This window comes from Pygoscelis adeliae, unplaced genomic scaffold, assembly GCF_000699105.1.
Source record: "Pygoscelis adeliae isolate BGI_AS28 unplaced genomic scaffold, ASM69910v1 Scaffold85, whole genome shotgun sequence".
NCBI classification, from domain to species: domain Eukaryota; kingdom Metazoa; phylum Chordata; class Aves; order Sphenisciformes; family Spheniscidae; genus Pygoscelis; species Pygoscelis adeliae.
Window position 1 is genome coordinate 1,545,740 of NW_008824900.1, and position 8,613 is coordinate 1,554,352.

The window sequence follows — 8,613 nt, forward strand, 5'->3', positions numbered from 1 at the left end:
GGCAGCGAGGAGTGAGGAAAAAAGTGTGAGAGCCAGCCCTGCCAGCACCCAGGTGAGAGCGGGAGGAGGGGCAGGAGGTGCCGCAGGCGCCGGAGCAGAGATTCCCCTGCAGCCCCTGGGGAGACCATGGCGGAGCAGGGGAAGCGTGTGATTAAAAATGAGCAGCAGAGAGAAGCTGTTATGGACTGACCACAACCCCACCATTGCCCATCCCCTCTGCACCGCTCTGGGGAAGAGGAAGTAGAGGAGTCGGGAGTGAAGGACTGAAGTTGAGCCTGAGGGGGGGGAAAAAAAAGGTGGGGCGGTGGGAAGGTGTTTTAGCTTTTGTCTTTGTTTCTCACCATCCAAATATATTTTTAATTGGCAATAAATTAATTTTCCCCAAGTCAAGTCTGTTTTGCCCATGACAGTAATTGGTAAACAATCTTCCTGTCTTAATCTTGACCTGTGAGCTTTTCCATGTTATTTTCTCTCCCTGTGCTGTGGAGGAGGGGGAGGGAGAGAGCAGCTGGGTGGGCATCAGGCAGCCAGACAAGGTAAACCCATCACATCTAGGAACTGAAGATGTCTTCCTCTTGTGCCACTACGTGGATACATGTCTACATGTGTGTTTTCATTATTTTTTCACTCCTGACTTTGCTATGTAATTTTTAGTTTCACTTCTTTTAAATCAGAAAAAAATAATGTAATCTTAAGGTACAATCAGAGCTCAGCTTTGTTAGCAGAAGAATTTTCAGCTAAAAGTTTGCAGGCTTTTTTGTATTCAGTTATTTTCTTTGTCATTAATGGGCTCATAATTCTGTCAAAACAAAGACTGAAAAAATGACATGTGTGATTTAGTATTCACCTTTTTAAAGGACATAGCTTTTCTGAGTACAGGAGGAGGATTCAGGGCTGAATGTTCAAAATTTAGCAAGGGTACTGTATTTTTCAACCCTAAGGACTGTTTGACATCTCTGGAATTAGAGTAAGGCTAGATCTTTGAAAATCTATCTCATTGCATTTATGAAGGAGGCATTTTTCCCATTACCAGATTGGTCTGGCCAATGTAAAGGGTTTTTTTCCTAGGAGGGCTTCATTTTTTTTTTTGTTTTCTTGTCAGGGAGCCCTTCTAGGTAGGCTTGGTTTTAAAGCTCATTTTTGCCATTTAATGATAGGAGGACAGTACATGTGATCACTATATGGAACAGACGGCAAGCGTGTTAGAGCAAGGCTGTATCTCAGGAACAGTCCTCTGAGGAGAATCTAAACTATAATGCTATGTAATACCAGGATGTTATACTATATTTCAATGAATATCTGTCTTAGAAATACAGTGAATACTTTGCTCATGTATTTTTGCTTTCACTTGACTGTAAGTCTTCTTTTTGTCTTTGATTGGGGAAAGTACAGGAGATGATGAAATATTTTAAACTTTTCCACAAAGACTTTGATATGCTGTTTTTATTTCTTCCCCCTTCCCAGGCATCCTTCTGCACTCTTGAGGCTTTATTCTTTTTATTTGCTTGTTTGTTCCTTCCTACTTGTCCTCTGTGAGCAGATGGATGGGAACATTTCTTTACCTGTTTGTACTCACGTGTCACGCACTTCTCGGTACTTAGTTATTCCAGTCTCTCTCCCTTCCTCGGTTCTTGATGTTCTGACATTCAGATGAGTCACCAAATGCATTATTTTTTTGGTTGTTAGATTGATTTCATATGTGAAATTCATTTCAAATGCCTGATCTGAATATGCTTGTCTACCTTCAATTTGCCTGGCATATTGAACGGAATCCAGTTAGATGTGTTTATAAAATGACTTATCTTCCAGGCCTACAATTCAGCTGAAAGTGTGAGATGACTGGGGAATTTGTAGCTTGCAAGCTTCAATTGCTGGAACATACTGACTCATCAAATATATCTTCCTTTGTAGATGCAAAGCAAGATTCACCTTAGGTATTTAATTACAGCATGCAGCATAGTTGGGTAGTGTGTGGGTGTTAATGTCAGCTGAGTCTACAGAGTAATATCTAAACAGCCTTGTTTTATCTAACAGACTAGATCTGGGTTCAGAACCCAAAGGTGTAACTTGTATTTGAAACTAGTGTGATAAAGTGTGAAATTCCCTGCACAAAACTCAACCATAAAATGCAAAATAATTGCCACACATTTCTATTTCAAGTTTTGTTCCTAAACCTGACATTTGTCTAGAAGCGGCTTCCTTCAAACTGGTTGTAAAACTTGATTTCAATATATAGGGTTATATTAGTATATCCTCTTGACTGTGTATAATTATGAGAGATTATTCTAACTGTTGTTTTAGGCTTCTTTCCAGTATTGCTTTGAAAACCAGTTGTGATTGTATACTGAAAACTAGATTAATCAGCTGTTTACAAGCATTTATGGTATGCTTTGGTAATAGAAAATAAATAAAAATAATTTAGTACTATAAAAAGTGGTATGTATTATGACAATGGCCATGACCAAATATCTGACAGGCGCAGATGAATATTATAGTGATTTTCTTTACCATCAGATTGGGAATATAGTTCTGCTGATATATATACATTTCACTCTTCTTCTCTATCAGCTAGCAGTGATATACTATTTCTAGATGAAAGTAGTCAGCAAAGCATTTATTCCAGTTTTAATCGGTAAAGTCATATATAATTTTAAAAGTATACACACAGAGAAGGGAATATTCCAAAACCAGTAACAATCCTAAAATGGTGTGGTACAATGAGAAGATTCGTTAGTTCATTTCTGTGAAGGCAAATTAGAGTAACAGATGCTATTTTTTTCTATTTATTTATTTATCATACAGTAGAGTTATATCTAAAGATTCTAAGACTACGTTCTCTCTTTACTACTGCCATATGGGAGTGTTACTAGCAAGTCAGTATAGAACATGAAGTCTATTTACTGTTATCTTTTATGGAATTTTTGCTGGTGCTGACTTTGAGGAATGTATCATTAAAGCACCTTATCCTTAAAACATACTGTTAAAGCAACATTTCTGATGATGTACTGGTGTGATACATCATCAGCACCAGGCTCCTTGCTGCTACATTCCTCAGAGCATAATATTGCAAAAGAAAAATAAAAAAGGAAGAGTATTGCAAAAATGCGGTGTTAACTTTGAAAAGTTAACATACTGAATATGTTGTGGTACCTCTTTTGTTGACTCAGGTCCTCAGTCTCTCCTCTATGCAGTGCCAATATACTGTCAGAAAATTCATATGATTATGATGAAAGAATTATGTCATCAATTATTTTCCCTGCTTTAGGATAAAATCTTACTGATATTTGTAACTATTTGCTTGCTCTTGCAAATATTTTCTTAAAATGTGAATATGATTCCAACAAAAAGCCTGTATGAAAACGCAGCCCAAATTTGGCAAAGTTCAGGCATAGGTTTTAATAGCCAAGGCCTTTCTTTAATCAGAACTTGAAACCTGTCAGAGGCAAGGGGCCATAAAATCAGTTCTAAGTAATCCTGGAAATGAGATAATAGTCCACTAATCTCGTTGATATAAGTGTGAAATTTTCTGCTGCACTTCATGCCTATACATTTGTAAGAATTTTATCAGTGGAAATGGGACAGAAGCCATAGGATTACTGTAGGGGTGCCTTCCTCACACTTCCACTGCAGACTTTTTTCCAATTTATTTTTTTACTTTTTTTTTTCTCTCAGTGAAAATATCTAATTCATTTGTGGAACAATGCCAACCAAAACTTGTTACTGATTCCATATTAAACGAGAATTAGTGGGAAGCTTATAGTGTATGACTCATAAATCAGTGTAGAAAGTTTAAGTGTCAAGTATTAGAGAAAGCAATACTGTGATCTGTGTGGTACAATTCAAGGTGTGGCCTGTTACTGATCAAACTACTTGGGAACTACTATAAATGTATGTTGTCATTTAGATATGGCTGTTCCCTGGCTTCGCTCTACTTTAGTCCCTGTATATAGAAACCACTAGATAATACTCAGAAATTGTTTCTTAAAAAAGAAGCAAGTCTTCCTTTGAGAAGGTCCATTCCTTAGCATACAGCTCAAGCAGACGGCTCCTGCTCTCACCTGGAGAGTCAGCAGACTCTTGCTCTCCAAACTACCCAGTTTGCCTGGTCTGGCTAACTAGACAAAGCAAAGCATCTAGAGATAACATGATTTTTGTTATCTATAATTTCTAGGAACAGTCAAAGAGAGTGCAGGCTCTTAGAGAAAACATAATTTTGTTTTTCTCCTTCCCCTAGAGGCTTCCCACCCCTTCAAGAACTTTTGTATATATAACAAAGTGCAGTTGCCTCTACAGAAATGGAATCTGCATGGCCTTAACAACTGGGCTTTCTCCACTCTCGTGAGATGAGCGAGGATATCCCTTTGCTCCTTGTTTTCCTGTGAGTTGTCCTAGTCTGTTGTTCGTTTCAGTTATACTTTCCTACATTAGAAACATCATCACGGGATCATGGCATGAAGGTGGAGGTCGAGAAGAATAGCTTCAACGTTGTAAACATTTTTTCCATGTAACACAATCTAGCAGTCTTGATTCACTGAAATAGATGGCAAAATTTCTGTGTCAGTCTTGCAAAACAAGAATTATTATAAGTGGTGGAAGCCTCGTTTTATTGAGCTAAGCAGCAGAAGATAATGAGAACTGAGTACCAGAAGGATATTTGCCAGTATGGTTCTTCTTTCATTTTTGATGAACAACTTCTGTTTTCCTCAAATGTATTCATTACTTAAAAATCTGATCTGAATAATTCTGCTTAATCATGCTTGCCATCTATACTGTAAACTAGAAAATCAGCCTTTAATGTTCAGAAATCTTAGAACTGTAGTTAGTTTTGCTTATATTCAAAGGTAATACATTATCTGAAACTTCTTAAAACTGTTTTTTGTTTTGTTTTGAGAGGTACATTATAGTAGCATGAACAAGCTTAATTTGAAAGGTTGAATGAACATTCCAAATTTGAGTGGCTACCAAAGGCATTATCTTCTTGTTGGAAAATGTTAAAGGTTAAGAAAACAGGGAATTCTGTGTGGCTTGTAATGGCAAGTTCTCCTTTGGTACCGATTTCTGGTCATTTTTTCAACAATAAAATAAAAGACACACTGTCTTCCAGCTGAAGAAGTAAGTGTAGGTACTAAGATGATTGTTACTTCATAATCACTTAAGAGAGCTAATGATATAAATAGTGGTTCAGAATTTTCTCATGGAATTCCACTACGTTGATTATTTGATTTTCATTCTAGACTAAATGTTATAATCTATGATACTTATTTTTTCTACAGCAAGATCTATTTGTGACCCATACCATATTTTAAATAATGAAATAACTTGGAGACTTTACTGAAGATATTTCTTCCTAAGGAAATTACAAAATGTTATTTACTGATGTTGAGAGTGTGCTGTATCACGTACTACAAATATAAAGATGTGTAGCTAAACTACCATGGAACTATTAGGGGAGGAATACAGTGATACAATTTCTCCATAACATAAAAAACTTACTGGATATATCCTATCTTAAGACCTCTGGAAGTATCTAAATAGGACAGATGTTAACTGAAACAAAAAGATATTTTCAGGTTATTTCAGCATAATGTAGAAGGCACTAGCTAAATGTATATTCTCTTTAATTATATTTTCTACTAACATTCACAGTAAGTTGCTTTTTAGAGCAAATACTAGTGCAACAAGACCTACTTACCTTCTTTCAGTACAAATATAGTATGAGCTGCATCCATAAAGCACATTAAGTTTTCCAAATTTATGCATGCTAATTTTTTGTTTTGTTTTGTTACTAAGGGTAATGTTACTGTGGTGTCATCAAAATAGAGTGTGATCACAATGTCTTCGTCCTCCTCTGTACAAAACACTTTTTTGGATAGTGTGCTATTAAAACTGTGCAGGTGCCTGGGGTTTATTGTAATATTACCTAACTGAGAAAGCAAGAAATGGGAAACCATAATTTTAAGCATTGTTTGATTTTTCTTCTTCTCTCAAAAAGAGAAGATAATTCTGAATTTAAATGTAGACTGTACCCAATTTCTACAGTCTGCTGGGCCTGCATGCAGCAACTTGAGAATTTCGTGTAAAAGGCTTATGGACTGTCTTATAAAAGAAAAGTTGTACTTATGTAGCTAGCGATTTCAAAATGGAAGCAATTTTTATTTTATCTATTTTACATGATTCTCGCCTGACTGATTATTAAAAGCAGCACAAAGCTCTAGATAGAAGCAGTAGTGTCTATTTATTCCTATAGCTTTTTCAAAGTCCTATGATACTCTGCTGTAAGACAGAAAACATTCTAGTGAATCACCTGGAATTCCATATAATGCAGAAGCATGCAATATCAGACTTATAACTGTAAAACACTGCTCATTGTCATGGTTAATTTTTCTCCAACCACTTGCCAGAACTTCACATAATTTTTGCCTTAAATAAAAATATAGCAGTTGCATGTATATGTGATATTCTCACCCAGAACACTAAAAAATGTATGTGCCTGTAGCCACTGGGTAAATTACGAGCCTACCTTTGCATCAGAAGCACTTGCATCATAGGCAAATATTCCATGATGCTGCATAATTTCAGGCTTAATTAGTTTTCCAAACCTTTCTCTTTTTGGCAGAGAGGAGTGAGTGGGTAAGCAGTGTGTACTGAAGCTGTCTTAGTTTGCATTGAAAACCCAACTGAGGTGACTCTTTTGTCATTGATTATTGGAGAGGTTTTCTCCAGCTGGATGCCTTCTGCCTGGTCACCATAAATTAGTTTTGTGTCACTGCCTCTAACAACCAAAACACACTGATAGTCTTTAAATGATGGTTTATATGACCTGAGACAAGATCTAGCCTTATTTTTCTGCTCTGTTACTTTCAAAGAATAGTCTTTCTATTATTAACATGCTGTAGTAAAATAATTTTAAATTCCTTTAAAATTTATAGCGGTTTTATTCATTGCATCTCATGAATGCAAACCTTATCAGAGTTGTAAACTATTAATGAGCAGATGTATGTATATGCATTTTGATAACGTGATTTTTTTTATTATTTTAGAATGGTTTGCAGTTTGATGGTTTTCAGAACTCTTCTGGCTTGTTTTTTCTACAGCTGTATAAATAAGATAGGGATTCTCTGACAGTATGATGAAGTTCTAAAAATATAAACTGGCTATGAGGGCACAGGCGTGACTGTAAGCAACTAGGTCTACCCAGGCAGGTACAATAGGCAGAATCTTCTCTGATTGGAGTCAAATTTCATGAAGCAAAAAAGGTTGTGAATAACAATACCTTAGGAATGAACATTTCTGTTATAATTGGGCATTTTTAATCTGATTTTCTGGTAAAGATCAAAATTTGAAACTGTTTAATAGTAGTTTTTAATACTACTTGTAAGTTTGTAGTGTTGCCAGTTTCCAAATGAGTAGTCCATTGCTTTCTAAATACAAGCTTTCAAAAAAGTAAATACGCAAATTCAATTTTACACATAATTGCCCTTTTGATAAAGAACAACAAATTCCTCTTTTGCATTACTGTCTAAGTCTCTGAGGGGGTTTTATTGTTTGTTAATTTGACACATTGAAGGTGGTTTTCAATCTACTGCTACAGAAAGGCTAAGAAAAAAACCCAAACTGGTTCCAGTCAGCTCCAACGGCCCGACCGCAGGACAGAGCTGAGCCCGGTGGCCAAGCTGGTGGTGCCTTGAAAAGAACCAAGCTTATCTTGGTGAAGTCCTGGTAGCCATTATAGAACAAATTTTATGTGTTCCTTGAATTAATCTTCTTTCTCAAAGGTTTGTAAGGCAGCTTGTGTGCTCTTTCAGCTCCAGGACTGTTACGTAGGATTTCCAACCCACTTTAGATGGTTTTATGGTACTTCTGAGCCTTGTTTGGAAAAGTCTATGAAAACAAAATTCTCCTTACAGTAATGGTAATCACGAGGTTCATGAGGTTTAAATAACTTTACACTGTAAAAAAGAACATCTACTAAAGATATCAAAAAAATGCTAAGATGTTATTCGTATCAAAGTTTCTCATTTATTTACTGTAGTAAATTCCAGTCTTCTACTACTGTGATCCTTTTGTTAAAAACCTTGGAATACTTCGATCGAAAATGGAATACAAAGGGGATTTGTGAGTGGATTACTATAGTACGGTGTCTTGACGCATGGCCTTTCACATCCTGTTTCACAAACTTTTCATCACCTCATTATTTTCTGACACTTTACAGAAGGTGAAGAATGCTCAGTGAAAATACATAAATCATGAGCCCTCTTCAAAACTTCCTGTCCCCTTTGCTACTCAGGAGTGCTAAAATGGTGGAGCTTTCACTCTTGGCACTCACTTCATAAAAGGTTGTTCAGTGAAAAGAAAGATGTAAAATAGACTAGAATACAAGGAAACAAAGCTACTATTATGAAACAGAGAAATGAGGAAATATGTAGATAAAAGAAAGACAGCAGGAAGAAATGGAGGATGAGTGCAAGAATTTTATATTTAAGGCACTAAAAGATGAAAAGTCAAGAAAAGGGTAAGGGGGAGTGATTTTGTCAGTGTTGTGGAAGAATTGCGTCTCACTGGAGAATTTGCATAGATTTTTAATTCTCACAGATAAAGGGTAGTTATTATGAA